At 44.1% G+C, this 23,694-nt stretch overlaps 1 long non-coding RNA gene and 1 pseudogene across 1 annotated transcript; both read right to left on the bottom strand.

Moving 5' to 3' along the window:
- Window positions 1–12,154, bottom strand: LOC103542909 (dual specificity protein phosphatase 5 pseudogene; annotated as a pseudogene).
- A 7,408-nt stretch (window positions 12,155–19,562) lies between these two features.
- On the bottom strand, window positions 19,563–23,108 carry LOC139081392 (uncharacterized). Its single transcript, XR_011536465.1, has 2 exons — window positions 19,848–23,108; window positions 19,563–19,762 (listed from the first exon to the last, which is right to left on the bottom strand). It is a non-coding gene; the product is annotated as an uncharacterized lncRNA (long non-coding RNA).
- Window positions 23,109–23,694: the final 586 nt, after the last annotated feature.

The raw sequence follows: 23,694 nt of genomic DNA, 5'->3' as shown, positions 1-23,694 counted from the left end.
TTAGCAGGATGTGGCCATGGTCTTGGGGCTCCTGCTGAGCTCTGAGACTGTGGAGTGCGTGGGCACTGGTGCCAGCAGGGAGGCAGGGCATGTGCAGTAAGACCCTGCACGTCAGGGCCAAGTGGCCGCAAGTACGCTGTAAATGAAGAGCCGGCTGCATCCCTTGGCAGAAGGGAGCCCGGGGGTGGGCATGGAGCATGTCAGATTCACACTGCAGGAGCTGGCCCGTGAAGTCAAAGTTGGGTGAGATCACACCCCTCTGCTCAATGCAGTCCAAGGCCTCCTTCAGGCCAACTGCTTGGTCTTCGTGATGTAAGCCATGCAGGTGGAGGGTCAGCGGGGGATCCCAGTCTCACAGAGGACCAGGACCTGCCTCCCTTTCCCCTGACACAGTCATTGAAGTCTATTGCTTATTGAAAGTGGGAGCTAATGTCAGTTGCGTGGCTGTCTTCCATGGGGATCCATTTGCAGTGCAAGTGGGCCATGCAGGCCTCAAGAGGTCCACTGTGAGTCAGCAGGACCGTGATGTACAGGTTGGCAAGGATCTTGCACTTGCATGCATGGTGGGCACTTAAAGTTGAGGCATAGAAAGATTTCATCTGGGCCACCCTACTCATAAGCCAGCCTGTAGCTGATGTTGAGTACTGGTTTCCCACATTGGCTAATGAGGGCTTTTTCATTTGGATCTTCTCTTGTGAAATGGGTTTTACATCCAAGCAACACTCAGGAGATTCCCAGTAGAAGGTCTCCTAACCCGCTTTGACCCCTAGGGCTGTGGCAGTTGACTGGGCTACTCACACCTCAGAAGCCCTAATTTACATTTTTGAAGTCTCTGATACCATATATTATCCAACATATTTCCCCCCATGTGGTTTTAACACAGATTCCATGCGAATTTTATTATCTCAGTTCAGAGTTGGGAAGGATTTATATAACAACAACAACAACAAAAATGCTGCTATTGATGTGGGATAAAATTTTTGATTTAGGGCTTTCTTCTTACATAACATGCCCATAAAATGGTAAGATCTGTCAATACTAGGTCAAGCATATGGCTCAAAATTATAGAGATGCCAGGTAATGATCAGTGACAATAAATTTAAGGAATTTAGGGATGAACCCCAAATGTTTTAAGTTGTCCTTAAAATTATCTGTTTAACTCTAAAAGTAAATGTGTAAATCACATCTTGAACTCACTTCCATTTTCAGCCCCACCCGTCTGTACCCAGTTGTTTCATACATCGGTGGAAAGATGAGATAGTGTCAGGGCTCTTAAACCAGGTGCTGGAACATCTGGAAGTTGTAGCATTATTTGACTGGTAAATTTGGATATTTAATTTTGCTTAATCTCCTGTTCTAGAAGCTATTTATGAGCAGAAAAGGAATATGTCCTACATATACGATGTAACAATCATAATCATGCATACACAAAACTAGGCAAAATTAAGCAAGAAAACCTGTTATTGAGTTTTTCTTTTTTTTTTTTAAAGATTTTATTTTTTCCTTTTTCTCCCCAAAGCCCCCCGGTACATAGTTGTGTATTCTTCGTTGTGGGTCCTTCTAGTTGTGGCATGTGGGACGCTGCCTCAGCGTGGTCTGATGAGCAGTGCCATGTCCGCGCCCAGGATTCGAACCAACGAAACACTGGGCCGCGTGCAGCGGAGCGCGCGAACTTAACCACTCGGCCACGGGGCCAGCCCCTGTTATTGAGTTTTTCTGTTGACATTAGTTTGTTACTTATCATTTGCTATGTTAGCATTCATTAGCAGGATTCAAAACTTATCAAAACTAATCCTTCCAGGTAACTTCCATTCATTCACTTAAACTAAATTTTAATTGCTAAAAATAAGAAAGAAATCCTATTCTCAGCTTCCTCTTATGAGGATTGCAATATTGAGATATTGTTTGCCATTGTTCTCTGTTAGTGGAGGAACAGGGCAGAATGCCTGCTGTCACCTCATCTTGTCCCCCTCTCTTCCTTGCTCACAAACCTTCCAGGCCCTCCAGACTCTGCTCTGGCCTTGGAGCATTTGTACTTGAACTTGAACTGATCCCTGGACTGGTTCTTTCTCACTGCTCGGGTCTCAGCTCCTCAGCAGGGTTGTCCCAGACCACCGAGTCCTTCTGCCAGCCCACGTCTAGTTGAGGACACTGTTTTGTGCACCATAGAATCCTTGTGTCCAGGAAGGGGCCTGGCCAGGAGGCAGCTTGGAGAGGAGCTATACAGGAGCTCTGGAGGCACAGGTCTCGGCTTTTGAAGACCATCCGCCTAAAAGAAACCTGACACTTGCACCTAGGAATCCTTGTGCTAGAAACAAGGACGTTTTCACACCTCACTGAGGTTGCATCTACAGGAGTGATCTGAAAAGGGCTTCAAAAGTAATCAAAGTTGAGGCAAATTTTTTTTTTTTTGAAGAATATTAGCCCTGAGCTAACATCTGCTGCCAATCCTCCTCTTTTTGCTGAGGAAGACTGGACCTGAGCTAACATCTGTGCTCATTTCTTCTATTTTATGTGAACATCCAAGCTCATTTCCTCCATTTTATGTGGGATGCCCATTTTTTTAGGGGATGCCTGCCACAGCATGGCTTGACAAGTGGTGCATATGTCCGCATGCAGGATCCGAACCAGCGAACCCCAGGCCGCCGAAGCAGAACGTGTGCACTTAACTGCTACGTCACCAGGCTGGCCCCAAAAGTAGAAGCAATTTTAACATCAGAGAAAACAATGTTTAGGGGCTAGCCTGGTGGCATGGTGGTTGGGTTCATGTGCTCACTCTGCTTTGGCGGCCTGGGGTTCGTGGGTGCAGATCCAGGGCATGGACCTACACACCGTCAAGCTACGCTGTGGCAGTGTCCCACATACAGAATGGAGAAAGATTGGCATAGATGTTAGGGCTAATCTTCCTCACCAAAAAAAAGAGAGAGAGAGACCAATCCATGTTTATAGTGGATTGAAAACATCAAATCTATGAAAACTCATGAGTCCTTAATGATGCCTAAGAAAGAAAACTCTGGAAAAAACCCTCGTATTTATTGACATTTAAGCAGGCTTAATTCTTACTGTGAAAATAGTTAAGGGAAAAGTGAGCATTTATATTGAAATTACATTTCAAAGTAACCAAATAGCCCCAGCTGATGAGGAGCTTTACTCTGTGTAACAATGCCAGCAGCAAATATAAAAAGAACGATAGATTTCAAAAAGCATGATCTGGAGACCCCTTGAGCAAGCACGATCAGTTGGTGTTGAATTACTGAGTGGACGGTTGGTGGGATGCTGGACGTTGGGTGGAGCCCAAGTTCCGGCACACAGACGTCCTACTGGCCCAGGGAGCAGTGAAACAGCAGAACAATCCCAATCCCAACAGAGAATTTGCTTTCAGGGGCTCCACCAGGTGTCACGAGCTTCTCGCGTGGGATGATGTGCGGGACATACTCTCACTTCTGGCTTTGTATCTGTGCATTTTGGTCTGCAGCTAGACTACCTGGTTCTAACCCTAAGCCCCGGGCTTCTAGGTTGGGATCTTAAGCAGTAAACTCTCAGAGCCTCAGTTTCTTAGACTTCTTATGGTTTTGTGAGGATCTAATAAGAACATGTGTGAAATTGTTGGACCAGGGCTGGCACTTACAATACTCAATAAATTAACTATTATTATTATCGTAAATAATTATTTCCTGAATAAATGAATACTATATATAGACATATCTATATATGTCCCTTCATGCCCCCACCCCAGTCCAGCCCATGAGATTCTAGACTTCCAGCAGGGGATGATTTGAGAACCCATTAAGGTGTCAGAACCCAGGCTCAGACTCTCCCATCGTTAATCCACCGGCAGGACCTGACCGCATCAGCCAAGGGCTCTGACCCTCAGTTTCATCAGCATGAGCCTGGAAGAGAGGTGCGCAGCGGGGAGCTCACCTCAGATGTGTGGCATATGGGGAAGAAAGGGGCTACAGACCAGATAGGAGGGCTTATTCAGCATGACCGTGTTCTAAAACTCTGGGTCACAATGTGTATAAAATAAAGTGTGATGGTTCCCCCACTCAGTGTGCAGCACACTGACCTTATTTTTCTTAAGTTTTCCAAAATAAACTCATGGCTGCCCTGATTCTACTCCTTCCGGGATTTAGTGAACAAATATTTGCTTGCTAAATCTTTTAATTTTTTTATGATCATAATTCTTATTCCAGAATAAAAATTCCTTGGCACAGAACCCCTTGTGAAGCAGTGCAACGCACTTATTGGCCGCATGGATGGCCGGCTTCCCCTGCTGGGCGGGAAGCTCCAGGAAGGCAGAGATCTTGGTTTTGTTCCTTTTTGCATCCCCAACACCTACAACAGCGCCTGACTCATAGTCAGGGTTTGGCAAACATTGGTTTAATTGTTCAAAAATCCTCACTGAGTTATCAGCTTGGATATTGATTGGTCTTATTAAACATGGGGCTTAGGTCTGCAGCCTGTAAGATGGGTATATTTGCTTGTCTCCAACAAGACCGAGCTGGGGAAACTCCAAAGCCGTTTTGGAGTGTGGGTGAGAGGCCTGATGTAAGTCTGGGTAATATATGTCGCTCTACACAGCAGGTTGGGTTTTCCCCACAACACTCCCTTTGCTGCGTTGGTCACAGGAAGTAAGCAGAAAATTCTGATTGCCAGCCCTGCCTCTCTTTGTTCCCTCTAAATGGGCATGGCTTAACACAAAGGAGCCTATTAAGGCAGAGAACCTCAGGTGCTCCAGAGTGGGGTGGGGAAGGAAGCAGGGGGAGGAGACTATGCTTAGCACAGCCTTGGCAAGAGATGGGCAGAAGTGCCTGGTACAGAGTTGACACACCCAGTGAATTATGATGGAGTGCCTACCCTGTCCAGGACCAAAACAGCCCACGAGCCTCAGAAGTTAAACACCTTGCCCTGGGCACACAGGCAGAACCTGCTGGAGCCAGACGACCCAACCCAGGCTGTCTGCCCTGAAGGCTTGGGCATCTCCAGCTCCCAAACAAATATTTACTAAGAGCCGATCATGAGCCAGGCATTTGGAAGTCATCAGTGAACAAAACAAAGAAAGATCTCTTGGAATCTACTCAATCTACTGATCTACTTGGAATGCAAGAAACAGAACCGAAGACCAGGTCAATGATTTTGCCTTGAGCTCCTGTATGGATGCGGTCACCTGAGATGGGGTAGTCTATGGTTAAGGCAGCCCTGGGGGCAGAGACGGAATTCCAGCTCTTTAGACATCTGTAGATGCACTCCTTGCTTCTCCGCTGTCCCACCTGGATGTTCTTCCACACAGCCCGGCCTCAGCATTACAGCCTCTTCTCCAGACGGAACCCCATCCATCCCTGGATCTCAGTGTAGGCTTTATTTCAATCCTTGGTTCATGGAGTGGTATTTCAAGCACAGTAAACAAGTGCAGGATTTTTTAGGGGAGGAAGGAGTAGCAGTCTAGTGTCCCTTAAACAGGAGACGGTTAACAATCAGGTAACAATAAAGGGGAACGTTTTATGTGTAAGTGCCTGTGGCATCACTACAAATCAGATTGGAAGAATATGAACTAAATTCGTGACGGTGCTTGCCTCTTTAAAGCAAGAGAAGGAAGGCTGCGTTGGTGGCCCAGGGTCCTTGACGACAGAGTTGTTTATCTGCATGTACTACTTGGATCTGTTAAAGAAATGTCATAATGCAAATTGGATTGGAATGTTAACTGTCAGTTCGGGCTGGTGGGAACGTGGTTGTTTATTGTTTCACTCTTGGGCGTTCTGTGCAGTGAGTATATGGATTAGAACAAGGTGATAGCGGTTGAGAACAGATTACCTGGGCTCAGTTCTAGCTCCGTCGTCACTGATTAGCTGTGTGACGCTGGGCAATGACTCAGCCAACCCCTCTTTTTTCGTGCTATAGAGATTGAGTGAGTTCACATGGAAAGCATGCAGACTAATGCTTGGCACACAGAACGAGCTATGGAAGGTTAGCTGTTATTGCTCTTATAAGCAAGAACGTAATTATAAGCAATTGCATATTAATCAACAAAAAAAAGATTCATAGGACTTTGTGACTGCATAGAGATCTCACAGTCTTGATCAGGCCTTGAAGTGGGCCTGGTGCATGGAGGTCACCGTGCGTCTGAGACCATGACTGAGAAGTGGAGGGAAGCCCTGCAGCCTGGACGCCCAAAGCATCAGCTTGAGTCTGCTCAGTGGCGTTCCAGAAACAAAAGGGCCTTTCCTTGTAGTTCTAGGAAGAATAGTAATTTATGTACAGGGAGCATGAATTCCAAGAAGCAAGACACTAGGCTATTTTCACACCCTTCTGTACAATAAAACCTTTTCTTTTCTTTTTTTTAATCATTTCCTTGCTGCCCAATCATCCATCTTTCAGTTATAACCTTTGCTACCCACATGTACACTGAATTAGTCTCACTGTAGAGGGGGATTATTTAAATGCGTGCATATCTTAAAGTTGAGTAATAGTTTTTTATCTCCTTTAGCTCAGTTTATAAAACAAATGCATTTCTGCCACCTTTGCCAAGAGGGAATAATATCTGATTTGTGCATTACCTCTAAGGGAAATGACTTTTCCCACCACAAGTTTATTAATTTCTGATTTCATATGTGAAATAGGAGAATAAATCAGATTTTAGTCTTTAAAGGAAAAAAATTCATGAATCCGCAGAGACTAAGTTATCATTCTTGGTAAATTGGATCTTCTGTACCTTTTGTTTTCTTCTCCACTCACTGTGCTCTCAGACCTCATTCTTTCTTCGAAGTATTCTAATTTCAAACCTGACTTTCATTTCTAAAGAGACTTTGTCTAAATAAATATCAGTTACTGGCTAATTGTCAGTGGTAGAAGCAGTTACAGCGTGCAGGGCGCTCAATGCTGGTCTGTGAAGAATGACCCCAGATCTAACTAGACCCTGACTGAGAGAAGAGGCTACACCCCCTAAGTCTACTTCGTCATCTGCAGGTCACTTCCTAGCAATTCATGCCTGATCACCCTACAGAACCTTCACCCACTGAGGTTGCCAGCACTCCTTCTATTGCAAATCTATAAACCCTGGGCAGTCCTTATTCTGAAACTGAATCCTGGCCCTCCTTGGATTCAAGCCACCCCTTCCTGGTGCTCCTTCTCCCTCGGCCACTCCCTCTGAGTGGCCTTTGTGGCTCCTCTTTTTTCCACTCACCCTGGGAGTGTCAATGTCCCCAGGGCTTCCTCTTACTCTACCAGCCTGTGAGACTTAGTTTCTCAGTTAAGGTCCCTGAATAGTATCTCCTGAAATTAAGCAAACATTTCATGTGCATGTTGTGATATTGTGACTTATAATAGGAAATACATATTTGGTCTTACTCCTTGCTCCTGGCGCAGAGCTCCTGAAGCCCTAATTTCCTAGTGATAAGAGCACCAGGAGCATCTTTTGTTCCAATGAGGCAACTCTGGTGGGCTCCTGGATGGCTCCTGGATGGGGGTTGGTCACCAGAAAGACCAAGTCATGGTTAGCAGCCTGGAATTTTCAGCACCACCTCCCCATTCTCCAGGGAGGGGAGAAAGGCTGGAAATGGAGTCAAGGATTGATCATGCCTACATGAGGACGCCTCCGCAAAAATCCCAACAGTACAGGGTTCAGAGAGCTTTTGGGTTGGTGAATACTTGGAGATGTTGGGAGAGTGGTGTGCCTGGGGACAGCGTGGAGACTCCGCATCTCTTTCCACATACCTTGCCCTAAACATCTCTTCCATCTGGATATTCGCCTGCATTCTTTATCATATACTCCTATAAGAAACTGGTGAACAGTAAGCAAACTGTTTTCCTGAGCTCTGTGAGCCTTCTAGCAAACTAACTGAACCTGAGGAGGGGGTTATGGGGACCTCTGATTTATACCTGATCAGTCAGAAGCACAGGTGACCACCTGGACTTGTGGTTGGCATCTGAAGTGGGAGGGGGACAGTCTTGTGAGACTGAGCCCTTATCCTATGGGATCTGGTGCTGTCTTCAGGTAGATAGTGTCAGAATTGAGTTAAATTGTAGGACACCCACCTAGTGTCGCAGAGTCGCTTGGTGTGGGGAAGCCCCCCCATCCGGTGTCAGAAGTGCTGTGAATATGGTAGTCGTGTGAGAGTAAAGGAGAAATCCAGGGGGAGGACAGAGGTTTTCTTATACACGTGTCCACATGCGTTTTCCGAAGAAAGGGTCTTGAGCTTTCATCACCATTCTTAAGAATCCATGACCCCATAAGCACAGTGGAGAGAGGGAGGAGGGAATGAGGAAAAGACAGAAATAAAATCCAAGTTTGTGGAAGGCAGGTGCTCCACACCCACATCTGGAAAGTGCCCACTGGACAGCTCCACCTGGCTGCCCCACGGGCACCTCCAACTCAGTGTGACTAAAACCGAAACTCCCCAGACAGGTTCCCATTCCTGTTTTCTTTCATCTCTATGTGGCATCGTGGTATCACCATCCACCCTGCTTCCCAAGTCAGAACTTTGGTGGAGAGCTTAGCTTGGTAATTAACTCTCACGTCTTACACCCAACCAATCCCAGTTTTCACCTCTCCATCCCCGGCTTCCTTTCTATTTCTTCAGTGTCTGACCAGTTCAGACACTCACCTCTTCCCACCTAAACCATAACCACAGCTTCCTTGCCAACTTCTTGCCTCTAGTTCTTATTCTTCTAGTTCGTCATCATGTAACTGCCCAAAAAGTATTTCACACATGGACATTTAATCATGTCACTCCCCTGCTCAATATTCTTCAATGGCTCCCCATTGCTCACAGAAAAAAAAAAAACACACCTAAACCAGGTAGGTAAGACCTTGGTCCTTTCCCACCAGATCCCATTATCTTTCATTCATTCTCCAGGTCACACTAGGCTTTCCCACGCTGCACTGCACATGTGATTTTTCTGTGTGGAATATCATCCTCACGCCCTTGCCTCCCCTTCATTCTCCACATGCAATCCATCAGGCAAAGCCTCCCTCACCCTTGGAGTGTCTCCTCCCAAGGGCTGCCTCCTCTGTGATGTCTTTCTGGCTTCCCTGGGTGACATAGGCCAGACTCCTGGCATCCACTTACCTCCTAGGACACCCACCTCGGTACACACCTCCAAGTTTCACAGTCCCTTATACTGCCTTTCCATTTTACACTAGAGGGAAGCTCTCCATCCTTAAATGACCCTCACAGGCAGTACATTTGCTCTATGTATAGAGAACCAAAGCGAGGTTAATAATTGGAACAAAAAGAACACCTAGACACAGGGGTCTGGGCATCCAAAGCTTTCCACTCCCAAAGGGAGTGAAGGGGCTGTATGGGGAATTTTAAGTCTCGTGTGGGGATTGCCCTGTTTACTTTTGTTTGTATCATCTATTCCTCTGTTTGTGTCGGGACTCACTCACGGCTGTGAGGATTGAACGAGACAGTGAAGTGGTGTGGCGCCCAGGGCTAAATGCACTTTGCTGTCATCCTCCTCCTTCCTTATTTCCTCTGCTGGTCCATGAAATCCTTGAAGGCGAAGACTGTCTTTTCAAAATTTCCTCCTCACACCCTAGCACTAGGCAGAGAACTCCAGAAGTCCTCGTCAGTGGGAGGTGGTACTAGCTGTTGCTGCTGTTAAGAATTCAGTAAGTTTCTTGAATGAATATGCAAAATAGTGAACTGCAAAGAAGACATTTTCCAGTAATTCTTAAAGATAACTCATCATGCGTTTGAGCAAACAGGGCACCCACCTGGCACCAGACACAATCCTGACGGGCGGAGAGAGGATGGTGGATAAGAGCAGACGCTCGCGTGGTGCTGACTGTGTGCCAGGCTCTGCTCTAAACGCCACCGATGCTCACAGCAGTCTGCGGTGCTGGTCAGCATCCCACCTCACAGATGAGGCCGCTCAAGTACAGAGGAATCAGCTCACTAGTTTTGTGTGAGAGCCGGTTCAAACCCAGACAGACAGGGCACAGGCCTGTGCCCTGCGCCTGTGCCCCACGGCCTCTTGGCTCGTCCCTGCCCTCCGGGTGCTTGAAGAGCATTTTCCATTCTAAGCTCATCATATAAACTACCTCATTCGATCCTCACAACAAATCTGGGACAGGTTCTATCCTTTCCCCCTCTTTTCAGACAAGGAGACTGAGGCTCAGAGATGTCAAGTCACTGGGTCCATGTTACCCGGCTAATATGTGGTGAAGTCAAATGTCGAGCCTGAGCAGACACCGCAGTCCAGACTTTAACCCCGCAGACAGACTGCTGTTCTCTTGACCCACTCACTCAAACACAAGTATCGTCATCAGAAAGACACATGCCCCGGAGGCTGTGGCCATGGCCTGTGTGGGTGGGCCTGATGGGCGGGGCCTGAGTGCAATCTGGAAAAGATCTGAGGCCCTGGGTACCCCAGAAGCCCTTCCCAGGGCGTGGGGAAGACCAGTCGACCCCGTACTTTGAGTTCAGATCTTCTAACTAGTTCAGGGGAGACATGTGGCTTCATGTGTGGAGGGAGACAGGGGGTGCTGCAGTTCAGAAAACAAGCTTCAGCTCCTCCCAGCTGTGTGCCCAGGGTCCTTAACCTCTGTCTTAGGGTTGGCTTAGAGGACCTTAGGAGTAAACAGCCAATAAATGGTATTTGTTTCTGTGCTGAAAATTTCGAACACGTGCTGGTTGAGAATTCAGAGCAGACGACTCTACCAAAAACCCTCCTTGCCAAACCCAAGTGTCTTTCCTTAGGTCTCATGCTCCGTCCTTGCCCCGACACCTCGCTCAGCTGCTGGCACTGCTCTTTCCTGAACACGCTCCATCCTAGTTCTCTGCATTCCAAGTGCTCCTCCTGCTCCCACCCCTGGATATTGTCTTTCTCAGAAACTCACAGCCACAGCCCCAGCATCGCCTCGGAGGGACCTTCCAAACCAGCATCTCTAGTCTCCTCCCCATCCTAGACCTGTTTCGATCTTCAGTTGCCAGCTAGGCATTTTTGTACCAAGATTTTCTCTCCTGTTACAAAGCACGATGGACCACATGCCCTCTAATCCCTCTTTCAGTTCTAGACTTCAGTTCAGGGCAGCCAGAGAGAATGACATTTAAAAAGGCACGTTTCATATGATCCAACATTACACCTGGACGAATCTTTCTTACCGAAACACACAAATTCTCAGGGACCTGTGTACAAAGATATTCACTGTAGCACTAATAAAAGAAAAACATTTGAACAGCTTGTAGGTGAAATGGTGAATTATGGTGCATTCGTACCATGAGAGGGTAAGCAGAAGTTAGAAAGGATGAGGTACATAGGAAAAAAAAGCAAATTGCAGAACAACGTTTGCACTGTTATCTGCTGTGTGAGTATGTTTGGGAGGAAGCGTGTATACGAATACAAATCAAGGTTTAAAACAGGGTGTCCTAATTAAAACATCTTTTATCAGGTGTCAGAGACTAAGAACAAAGGAAAAGCCTCATTTTAAAGTATTAAATTGCAAAAAATTTACAGACTAATCTCATGGACGGTCTCTCTGACTGCGGTGGGAATGAAGTCCCTGACGTGGGAAGGAAGCTGGAACCTGCCGGGCTTCCTGGCTAGAGCCCGGGAAGGCAGAGTGAAAGTATGGGAGGGGTCACCTTAAACCATCGCATTCTATTCCAAGGACTCCGGGAAGCCACTGGGAGGTGTTCAGTAAAGGAGAATGGATGGGCAGTGGCAATTTGGAAAAGATAAGGAGCCTTTAAAGATAATTTGGCTGTCATTTACTGAGATAAGATAAAGGTATTTACTCAGAAAAGGTAAGATTAGCAGTTTGGTGGGGAGGGCTGGGCAGGACAGGGAGAGGCCTGGAAATGTTTGAGATTCTCCTGGGACCTTTAAGCAGACAAGTGGAAAAGAAAATCTGAGCGAGTTCTGATGTGGCCCTCAGAAGTCAAGCTAGATATAGGAATGTGAGTAGACAAGTAGAATGAACGGGAGAAAATGGTTCAGGATTAGTCTCAAGAACTCCAGCATTTCATTGTGAGGATTAAATGAGATCACACGGTGCCCGGGATGGAGTGGGTACTCAATAAATGTCAGCTTCCCTCCCCTCAAGAGACACTTGTTAAATGAGCTCAATGTTAACAATTAATCCCAAACCAGACTGACCTTTAAGGATAAGCTTGCAAATAGGGCCATAGGGCTTCTTCAGAACATGAGCCATCACACGCTTGTTGAGTTACACGAAGAAGCGCATTTAAGGAAAGGAAATTCTGTTCTCTGCACTCACCGTGGGAGCGGAGGATGGTCTCTGCCCTCTCCAGCGTCTGCCTCTTGGTGGGTCCAGTGGACGCCAGACTCCAAGTTTGCCCCCCAGCTCACCTATGAGAATGCCTTTGTAGGGGAGAAAGAAACTTTCCTCTACCCTTCTAGGTTCTTCTGGCCGGTGACAAGATATTTTCATGTATTGAGATATATGGAATAACTTCTGGTTCAAAGTGATTTGGCTTGAACTAAAAAGGCCTGATTTATGGCCTGTCAAACACACACTGTACCTCTGCTCTAACTGTTAAAGAATGCATTCTCTTAAGACGAGAAGGCATTCCCTTCCTAGTCCAGTATCTGTAACACCTTATCTGTCACGCCTTATTGGTAACGCCCCTAATAGTCCTTTTCCCCAACATTAGGGTCATGTTGACCTGCTAATTTGCCACTGAATAGCTCTTTGAAACTTTGATGAATATGTATCCTGGGCGTGTTTACTGTATGTTCTTTGTTCTAAAGAGGTAGGATACTGTACTGAGAACCATGCTTCTCCAGAATGCTTTCTTCCTTCCTGGAAAATGCCTTCTAGGGTTTACAATCCTAAATTTGGCTGAAGTAAAACTTACCTTATCTCTCTTATCTCTAGAATGGATATTGGTTATTTTACATTGATGCTGGTCTAAGAATTAAATTGATATGAGATAGAACAACAAGAGAAAATCAAACAAAGTTGAATAACTTGTATACATGGAAGAAACCTAGGAAAACTGAGTAACTCACCAGAATAGCCAAAGCCACCACCTTAAATACCACCTTCAGCTAAAGATAAAAGAGGATGTTGGGAGTAGTGGTTTTGGGACCTCAAAGTGGAGGAAGGCAGTTCACAAGGAGATGGAAAAGCAAATGTTTAGTAAACAAACATTTGTCATGCCTTGCAGAGACAATGGGACATAGAGAGGACTTTGATCAGAGGCCTTGCCAGGTCTCCCCTGTCCCCCACAGCTAGCTCATGTTACACTACAGTCGTCTGTGGTGAGAGCGCCTTCCTGGAACAGGTCTTCTATCGTAAGTTCTTTTAGGTAGTTAGGGGGAAGGTCAAAGTTTCTTCATGAGTCTTTTGTTCTCAAAAATAATCAAGCCCTTTGGGTTGGTGAACGTGTGGAGATGTTGGGAGAATGGCATGCCCAGAGAGAGCGTGGAAGCTCCACGACCTTTCCCACGTGCCTTGCTCTATACATCTCTTCCATCTGGCTGTTCCTGAGTTATATCCTTTATAATAAACTGCTAATCTAGCAAGAAAAAAAAAAATCAAGCCAAAGGGACATATTCTGGGGTGGCGAATTCTGCTCCCCTACACCTTATACCCTTTGAGAATGCCTTATGAGCCCTACTGGCTGGGCTTGGCTAAACCCATTTTAAAAGATCTGTTTGTTTCCATTCTCCACTCTGCTCCACCCCACCCTGATCTGTTCCACCCTAGGGTAGACCTCAAAAGGATAGACAAAGTGACCTTCTGAAATTTCAGCCCTGGGAAAAAAAAGTCCCTAGTAACTGCTTAAGGGATATTTGTGGTTTGGAAATTTGCTGGAGAGGCACATCCTACCTATTCCAATCATATTATGTTCCTTTCTTCAGTTAGAAGAATCAAATTACCTTTTCCAGGGACTATCTGGCTTATTAGTACTTTTTGTGTTACTGAGGTTACTGACTACAGAATTTCAGATTCTCTAGTTAGTGGAGTGCATCAACTCAGTCCTAGAGTTCAGGCGATTTGAGGAGGAGACTGGGAGAGGACCAATTATGGAATCCAGGGCTGTTTCTGTGTTGCCGATAGTGAGATGCCTACTGGACACTCATGTGGAGGAGGAGGCGGCAACTGGATTTATGAGGATGGAGCTGGAGTGAAGTCAGAGTTGAAGATAGAAATTTAGGACTTATCCTCATTTCAATCAAGAGTGATTAACTTTTTTTATGCCTGTAAGTCTGACATAAGGGTTCACACCCTCAATATCTAAAGTCACCAAGTCTCTCCCAATCCTTCTCTCTTCCCCCTCCACAACTGAATCCAACATGTTACCCACCCAGTTCTTACAGCCTCCTTTTGGTTCTGCCATGCCTTAGATTTGACCCCAGTTAATCCCAATCAATTTTTCATGCTGCAGTGAACTTTCTCAAATGCCAATCTGATCAAGCCACACCAAAAGCCTCTGCATGCCGCCTATGTCATGGGGTAAGTCTAAGCTAAACCATTCTTCACAGGGCCCTCCTTATCACACCCACACTTCTCTCAGGAACTTTTGTGATTCCTCTAACTCATCCCTGGGCCTTTGCATGAACAGGCCTCCTGGTATGAGCCAATGCTACAGTGGACCAGAGAGACTGGGGAGCCCTGTGAGTTAGGTACACTGGGCGATGCTTTCTGGAAAGGGGGCGACTTGAGCTGGACCCTCAGGATGGGTGTGAATCAGCTAAACAGAGAGGAGGTAGGAAAAGGTGTCAAGCTGGGGCCAGTTCCATTAGTCTCAGTTCTGAGGCAGGAATGTGCAATATTCAAACCAGAGCAGGAAGACGCTGCTGTGAGCTGACAGAGCTGAGGAGGAGGTAGAAGGGGGACCCTGCCTTTCCCACTTCTTTTGGGCATTAGTTCACCTCTTGGTGCCCAGTTTCCTGACTATCAGATGGGAGTAGTAACAACGGCCACCTCGTAAAGCATTAGAAGGATTGAAGAGTCAATGCATGGAAAGCAGATAAATCAGTGTCTTATGCACAGTGAGCCCTCAGTATTAGCTGTTTTTACTGTGACCACCTGCTGGTCTGCTGCAGAGAATGTATTATAATGACACTACAATACAAATGAGCTGAGTGAGGTGTCAGGGTCTTCAGAATTCCAGTCTTGAAAACAGACATGTAAAATCTCACAGGAAACCTCAGTATAAAATAGAAAGAAAGAAAAGCGATATTACCACAAATGTATTTTGTAGTTTAAACTTAGAAAATTTACTTTGTACAGTATAAATTTACTCAATGAGAACACGTTAACATGTTGAAAGTCTCTGATAAGTCCAGATTTGGTTCATATCACTGTATACACTTTTTATGACATACCAAATTCAGGAAATGTACATTTTAGAATACTGTTGTATAAACTAAATTCATAAAATAAATATTTACAATGAAATTTGGATCAAGTATTTTTGGAATTTCTTGCAGGAGACAGTTTGAAAATTGCTGATCTGGTCTAATGCAATCATTTTGCGGAAAAAGAAACAGACCTAGAGCCTGGGGTTTGTTAAACCCCAAAGAACATGGAATAGAACTTAATCATGTCAACTGCTAAAAAGAAGGGGTCATTATGGATGTGATAGAGTGCTAAATATGTTACAATCATGTTACAATATATAAATGTATCAAATCAACATGTTGTATACCTTAAATTTACTGTTCACCTTAAATGTACATGTTATATGTCAAATATATTCAATTTTAAAAAAAGAACATGAAGAATCTATGAAATACTAAGAGTGCCATGCAGCTCTGAATTCTGCCTTTGACAGTGGACCTAAGATCACCCTTTCTGGGAATTTACTGATCTTGAGGTCTTCTATATCCAACCATCCCATAATAACTCATAGTGAAATGTTTGTTGAGTTGATTGTGTAATGAATACACACCACACATGGCACCAGAGAGTTATCAGTAGTACTAATAAATGTTTTCCTCCTGTATGGAATGTAAACAAAATGTTAGCATGACCTTCTATCCAAGTGGGACGTTAATAATGTTTTTGGAAGATCAGATCCTAATGTCAGATCAGTCCTAGAGGCCAAGAGCTGACCTAAAAAATCAGGTTTTTTTAAGAAAAATTCATTCATTTATTTGCTGCTTCAATAGGGTGCACTCCAAATCAAGATTGGAATAGTTACTAATGTTTTTCATATACTCCAGTTATATTTGAGGATCCACTCTTCTTCACGTTTTTCCTGTGTTTTTTGCACAGAACAATTATTGCTTCCATAATTGGAAAAAAACCCCATAAAAATACAATGTTAAATTCTCACCAACAAAAAAAACAAAAAAACTCCCCCTACAATAATTCCATTCCTCGTGCATCCACAAGGTGGCACATTACCACTTTGTTTTTTCCTTCACTGATATTTGGCATTAGAAACGCAAACGGGAAAATGACATTCACTTCAGGCGTTGTGCTGGGCGCAGGAGAATTCCACCCTCTCTAGAAAATCTGGGTTGCTCCCTGCTTCGTGCACTTGGATCTGGTTCTTTGCGAGGCATGACCACCACATTCCACCTCTTTCCTCAGTCACAGAGTATTTGATAATACATTGTTCTAATTTGGAAAGTTATGATTTTTGGAGCTTGTTTTGAATATATGTTTCATTAGGAAGGATAATATGGAGCAGAAAAGTCAGAATTATACAACAGAAGAATTCAGACTTCTTTCCCATTAAAAAAATGTTTTGTTTCTTTTTTTGTGAGGAAGATTGGTCCTGAGCCAGTCTTTCTCTATTTATGGGGGATGCCACCACAGCATGGCTTGACGAGCAGTGCTAGGTCTGCACCTGGGATCCGAACCTGTGAAGCCAGGCTGCTGCAGCAGAGCATGTGAACTCAACCACTTGACCACCAGGCCAGCCTCCTGAAAAAAATGTTTTTAATTATATATTTGGTACAATGATGGTATAGGAGAAAAAGACATGCTAAAAGTTTCTGAAGAGAGAGGTAAGAAAACCTTAAAGACACTGGAGCATTTTCACAATAATTAGTAAATACGTCTCAGATTCTGGGAATAAGCTTTCACTTCTTTTCAGAAAACTCCTTTTAAGGCAGGATTTACTCATCATAAAATTGGCAAATGTTACCAAAAGTAATTACGTATTTAATTATTTTAGTTTGTCTCTAAAATTACTGGTGTTTTCTTTCTCCTTTTTCACAATTAAGATAAAAAATTTTAGGGTCTGCCATTTTTTCAGGCGAATGTATAAAGAATACAGCTGCATGGGAAATTTCTGTGATTTGCTAAGCTGTTTTCCGCATGGACTACAGCTATATTTTGAAGAGGAAAAAAAAGTATATGTAGGGGGTTTTAGATTGAAAAGTTATCACTGATAATACGATAATGTGGTGGATTAAAAATGCCACCAATTCTTTGCTACTCCTTCTATTGACAGGTGGAACTTGTTTTCCCTCCCTACTAAAGTGGCCTTGACCTGTAATTCTGACCAATAGAATTAGGCAGAAGCGATGCTGTGTGATCAGAGTGGGCCCACAGAGATCTGCAGCACCCATGTCACGTAGTTTGAACGCTTGCTCTTAGCCACCCTGTCAGAGAGGGGGCCATACGAAGAGAGGCCCCAAGTGTCTTGGACATTTCGGCTCCAGCTGAGCTCCCAGAAGAAGAAACACCCAGCTGAGCCCTAGCCAACCCACAGAATCATGAGAAGTAACAAATCATGTTGTTGTTAAGTTTTGGGTCGTTTGTTCTGCAGGATTAGATAACCAAACTAGCTAGTGAGCTCTGTTTTGCCAATACTGTTTTTCCTTTTAAACACACATTATTTTTTTAGAGGCGTTTTAGGTGTACAGCAAAACTGAGCAGAAAATACACAGTTCCCATGTGCCGGCTGCCCCTGCCCACCACAGCGACCCCCACTATCAACACCTCTCACCAGAGTAGAACCTTTGTTACAGTGGATGAACCTACATGGACACATCATTTTCATACAAAGTCTAGTTTGCCTTAGGGCTCACTCTTGATATTGTAAATTCTATGCATTTTGACACATGTATAATAGCATGTTTCCATCATTATAGTATCGTACAGAACAATTTCATCACCCTAAAAACCCTCTGTGCTCTGCCTGGTCATCCCTCACTCTCCCCTGCTCCCAGGCAACCACTAATCTTTTTATAGTCTCCACGGTTTTACCTTTTCCTGATGTCAAATAGTTGGAATCATACAGTAGGCAGTCTTTAGATTAGTTTCTTTCACTTAGAAATATACATTTAAATTCCCTCCCCATGACTTGATAGCTTTTTTTAAGTGCTGAAGAATATTCCACTGTCTGAACATACCACAGTTGATATATGCATTCACTGACTGAAGGGCAGCTTGGTTGCTTCCTTGTGTTGGCGATTGTGACTAAAACTGCCATAAACATCCGTGTGCAGGTTTTTGTGTGGACATAAGTTTTCAACTCATTTGCATGAATACCAAGGGGCGTGATTGCTGGATCATGTGGTAAGAGTATGTTTAGTTTTGCAGGAAACCTCCAAAGTTCCTGTACCGTTTCACATTCGCACCAGCAATGGGTAAGAGTTCCTGCAGCTCCGCATCCTCACCAGCACTTGGTGCTGTGAGTGTTTTGGATTTGGCCATTGTAACAGGTGTGTAGTGCTGTCTCATTAGAGCCAGGGATGCTGCTGCACATCCTACAATGCACAGGACAACCCCCACAATGGAAGATTATCTGGCCAAAGACGTCAAAAGCACCAAAGTTGAGAAACTCTGGTCTAACCATACATGGCACTGGCCACAGATCTGCACCAAGGAAACACGACACCACTAAGCCATGCTCCTGTGTCAAAGCCAATGTGGGGAAGAACACAGACAGGCCCAAGAGGAACACACCGGATTCCTAGGAATGGCCATTCGGGAACTCCCTTGAAAGGCGGGGAGTTAGGCATTTGCCATCCTGAGCTAGAACCTTGAATATATTTTTCATTAGCATGAATATTAAAAAATAGTGCCACAATTCCTCTGGTGGCCCATAAAAGACTCCTTTACTTAATGTGCTTGCAATAATTTACACATACAGAAAACGCAAATTGAGAAACAAGAGATTGATTTCAACAGCATCAATTTCTGTTTCCCGCCACCTCATTTCATGAAAAATGTACAGTATGTTCATCATAGGTCAGAATTTTTCATTCACCTGAGGATGTAATCACCAGGTACAGCAGTTTCTAAGACAGAGATCTGAAAATGGATGATGCGTGAACCCAATTTGATTTGATGCCTTGTGTTTTAAAAAAAATTGAAAAAATGAGCCAAAATTTAAAATCAGGTTTTACATTTTCTAAAAAATAAAGACTTTTTGGGAAAAAAAGAGAAGCTCTGGCCACACTGGGCCCGCATTCCTGCGTGGCTACAGGGAGGGAACGGCCAATACTGCTCAGATTTCAGCGGGCACTGGGCACTCTGCAGGTCGCCTGGGATGAGCCCACCCCTGCGCCCCCCACGCAATACCTTCAGTCCTGTGGATAGCTGGCTTTGTGGACAGGTCATAGTTTTTGGGGAAAACATTTTTCTTAGTGTTACACAACTAAATTACAAATGGAAAAGAAGCAACTTGTGACTCGAAGCAGTCCTTTAATTATGAAGGATGAGCTATAATTAATGAAGGTGGACTCCAGCGCATATTTGGGGCCGAGGCTAAGCAGGTCCTCTCCAGGGTCACGCTGAAGGAGGGGCAGAGGAGCTGACAGGCGACCTTCCAACCCTCACTGTGAAATGGAGAACACGTCGACTTCTTCATTTACCTAAAAAACTCTGTGAAAGTAAGTTCACGGTATGTTACCTTGTTTTTAAAAATAGAAGAGTTAGTCACTTCTAAGAAGTTTCCCAAAACTCTCACCTTGAAGGCCTGGGAAGCATGCATTATACAGCAGCAGACATCCGCGGAGCTCAGAGTTTTCCTTCTGGCCAGAACAGAAACCTGTTAGCAAATCCCCTGGCGGGGGCTTGTCTGTAAGGGACTGGGCTCCGAGCAGAGAACTTACACTGATCTTAAAACCACCCATCCCTCGTCGTCCTTGGCTGGTCTGCCACAGTACCCTGGTGGATGGCAGACAGTCACAACCATCTGCCTCAGTTTCCTCTCAGTGTGTTGGTTGCTGGGCTACCATAACAAAGTACCAGAGACTGAGCGGCTTAAACAACAGAATTTTATTTTCTCACAACTCTGGAGGCTGGAAGTCCAAGGTGAAGAGTCGGCAGGGTTGGTTTCTTCTGAGATGTCTCTCCTTGACTTGTAGACGGCCGTGCTCTCCCTGTGTCTTCAGCAGGTTTTCCCTTTGTGTGTGTCTGTGCCCATCGCCTCTTCTTAGAAGGGCACCAGTCATATGGGGTCAGGGCCCCCCAATGACCTCGTTTAACTTACTCACCTCTTTAAAGGCCTGTCTGCAGCTACAGTCAGACTCTGAGGTGCTGGGGGTTAGGACGTCCATGTGTGGACTTTAGAAGAACACAGTTCAGCCCATAACAGTGGGTGAGACTCTGCCTGGAGAAATATGCCGGAAAGGAACAACTTTGTACGCCATGAATCAGGATGTATTTAAGAAAGGGAAAAGAATTTTACCCTAGAGTAAAATGACTGGTTGTTCCAGGAAGAGAAAAAGAAAAGCGCAGGAAAATCCAGAAGGGACGTAGAAAGTTGTAGAAGTTTCTCACAGAGGGAATTTTGTTTGTCATTGTCAAAGCTGCCTAAGGTTTCACTTACAAGAAGCTTTTTTGAGCTTTAGCATCAAATATTATACTGATACAAAACCAGAATTTGATGTTCTCTCTGTAAGGATGACAAAATTTTCCTAGATTATTGGTCTATTATTAATAAGAGGTTATAAAGAGGTTTTCTTTCTTTCTGAGTAATCTGCCTAGAAGGCAAAGATTCTGTCTTACCAGAATAATGAACATATAAAATAACATATGCACATTGGGAAGGGGATTACTCAGGGTAGGTCTCCCTAGAAAGTGGTCTTTACAATGAGACCTGGACAATAAGGAGGACGTAGCCAGGTGAATTAGGGGCTGAAGTTCCAGGCTGGAAGGGTTTAGGCCAAGGGGGGAATGTGGCTTTGGATGAGGCCCCTTGGGTCTTTCTCAGGACCAGGGTTTAACGGAAGGTTAGTGGGAGCTCATTTCGTTGTTGTTTCCATTTGCATTTCCCTGATGGCGTATGATGTGGGGCACCTTTTCATAGGCTTATTTGCCATCTGTATATAATCTTTGGCAAGGTCTCTGCTCAGGTCTTTTAACCAATTTGAATCAGGTTTTTGATTTTCTTATTGGTTTTGAATTCTTTGTATATCTTAGATAACAGTTCTTATCAGTTGTGTCTTTTGCAAATATTTTCTCCCAGTCTGTGGCTTGTCTTCTCATTCCCTTGACAGCATCTTTCACAGGGCAGAAGCTTTAAATTTTAGTGAAGTCCATCTTGTCAATTGTTTCTTTCGTGGATCATGCTTTTGTAGTATATCTGAAAAGTCATCACCATACCCAAGGTCATCTAGATTTTCTCCTAAGTCATGTTATATGAATTTTATAGTTTTGCATTTTACATTTAGGTCCACAGTCCATTTTGAATTAATATATTTTGTTAGATTTATACCTAAGTATTTTATTTTTGGTGGTGCTAATATAAATAGTAATATGTTTTTAATTTCAAATTCCATTTGTTTTTGCTGGCATGTAGGAAGGTGATTAACTTTCATATATTCGCCGTGTATCCTGCAACCTTGCTATAATCACTTATTACTTGCAGGATGTTTTTTGATGATTCCTTTGAATTTTCCCCATGGCAGTAGGAACCCATTGAAGGGTGTCGGAATCGGTTGGTGTCAGGAGGAAATGGGACCATCTTCCCTCCCCACCTCGTGCCAACCTGCTCCTCCTCCAGTGTTACTCTGACACCGTAAGTGGTGTCACCATCCTATTCCACTCAGTTACGTGTGCCCGAAACTTCTGAATCATCCTTGACCCTCCCTCTCCATCAACTGTATCCTGATAGTCACCACTTTCTTATTCTTATTACTAATTTATTGGCCCACAGAATCCACCCCCACCCCACAACCTAGTGATTGTTCTCTGAGCTGGTGTTTCCAGCAGGACTAGATGCTCTCCAAAGTTCCTTTCAGCCTGACAATGGATGCGCTGTGCCCTGAATAGTTTTTAACTCTATTGACCAAGCCTATAATTTCCCCAGAGGCTCAGCAAATAACCATTTTGTGAATCCTTGAGATCAAGCAGACAGATTATTTATGGTTGTATTTTCCCCCCAGAAGCTAGGATTCTCTTCTGTATGATGCATGTTTGGCGTGGAATTAAATTGAGAGTATTTAGGTATTTGTTAGCAAACCAGAATTATAGTTTCTCATTTGGGGGACTGAAAATGTTACCTTTACCTGTGAATTAAAGATGTGAACAAAGTCTAGACAAGAGAAAATATAAACGGTAATAATGAATAAACTGCTAATGTTCATTAAGGGCTCATTATGTCAGAACTAAATTGCTTAAAATTTATTTTATTTTTTTTTTACCAGTGAAGAAGCTGAGGCTTGCAGAGGCTAATGGCTTACTTAAGCCTGAGTTGGCAAACGATGGTGCCCAGTTTTTGAGCTCGGCAATCTGGCTCCAGAGCTGGTATCATTGCTTCCAAACTCTCCTTCCTTTCACATGCTAACATACTTAAGAGAAAATATTGAGTCACAAGTTATGAAAGAAATACAAAATGAAACCTCAGTGATGTACCATTTGACTATTGCAATCTTCACAAAAATAATTATACAGTATATGAATGTGTAGTACATAATCAAGACAATTATATAGTAAATGGAGAAAGTGGTACTCAGATATTACTGGTGGCAGTATAAGTACAGTCCATTTGAAAGGCAATCAAGAGCCACAGAAATTTATAGGTTTTGACCCAAGAATCCTACTCTTGGGAATTCTAAGGAAATCCTTTACAAAGCCAAGAGAAAACAAAGCTATGAGTATATTCAAACATGTTCATAGCTCACTTTTGTAACAATATAATTTGGAAATACTCAGTACCCAACCAGGAGGCACAGACTAAGTGAGGCAGAAAGAATGAAGACTCTTTGACATCCATTAAGTGAAAAAAGCAGAATAGAAAACAGAATCCCAGCTGCGATTACACCTGAGCACAGATGTGAGTCAGCAGGGTCCCTGGACAGACATCAGAAGGGAACAGGAACATGAGGTGTAACCTGACCAGGACCCTAAATGGCTTTTGTTCCTTCGGAAATTATCTTTACCACCATGCTTTGCAAACATATTTAACTAGAGTTTGTGTTAGAGGATTGCAACCACTTTATCTCAATTTGCAATTTAAAACAAATTCCTGAAGTGAAAATCAGAAATTCAAACATCACCACAATGTTGGAACAAACCCCCATCTCCCATCAGGAAGCTGTCACTGCAGAGCTCTGGGCATGTCTCCGGTTTCCCAGTGCACAGTGCACGTGGAGGCTTGTTCTTTAACGGGTTCACTCCGTGCACACTGAGGCGCAGCTCATCTCTAGATGCTGTTTCATCTCAAAACCGTCTTTCTGTATCATTACACGGAGAATTCCTTCATTCTAGGTTTTGCAATGATTTCAAATTCAACAAACATACCTAAACGTGATTTAGATAAAATGAAAATGAGGAAGTTTGCCGCTCGGGTTTATGAAGCTGCTCAAAGG

This window comes from Equus przewalskii, unplaced genomic scaffold (genome assembly GCF_037783145.1).
Source record: "Equus przewalskii isolate Varuska unplaced genomic scaffold, EquPr2 contig_R1908, whole genome shotgun sequence".
NCBI classification, from domain to species: domain Eukaryota; kingdom Metazoa; phylum Chordata; class Mammalia; order Perissodactyla; family Equidae; genus Equus; species Equus przewalskii.
This window is presented reverse-complemented; position numbering and strand designations above follow the sequence as displayed.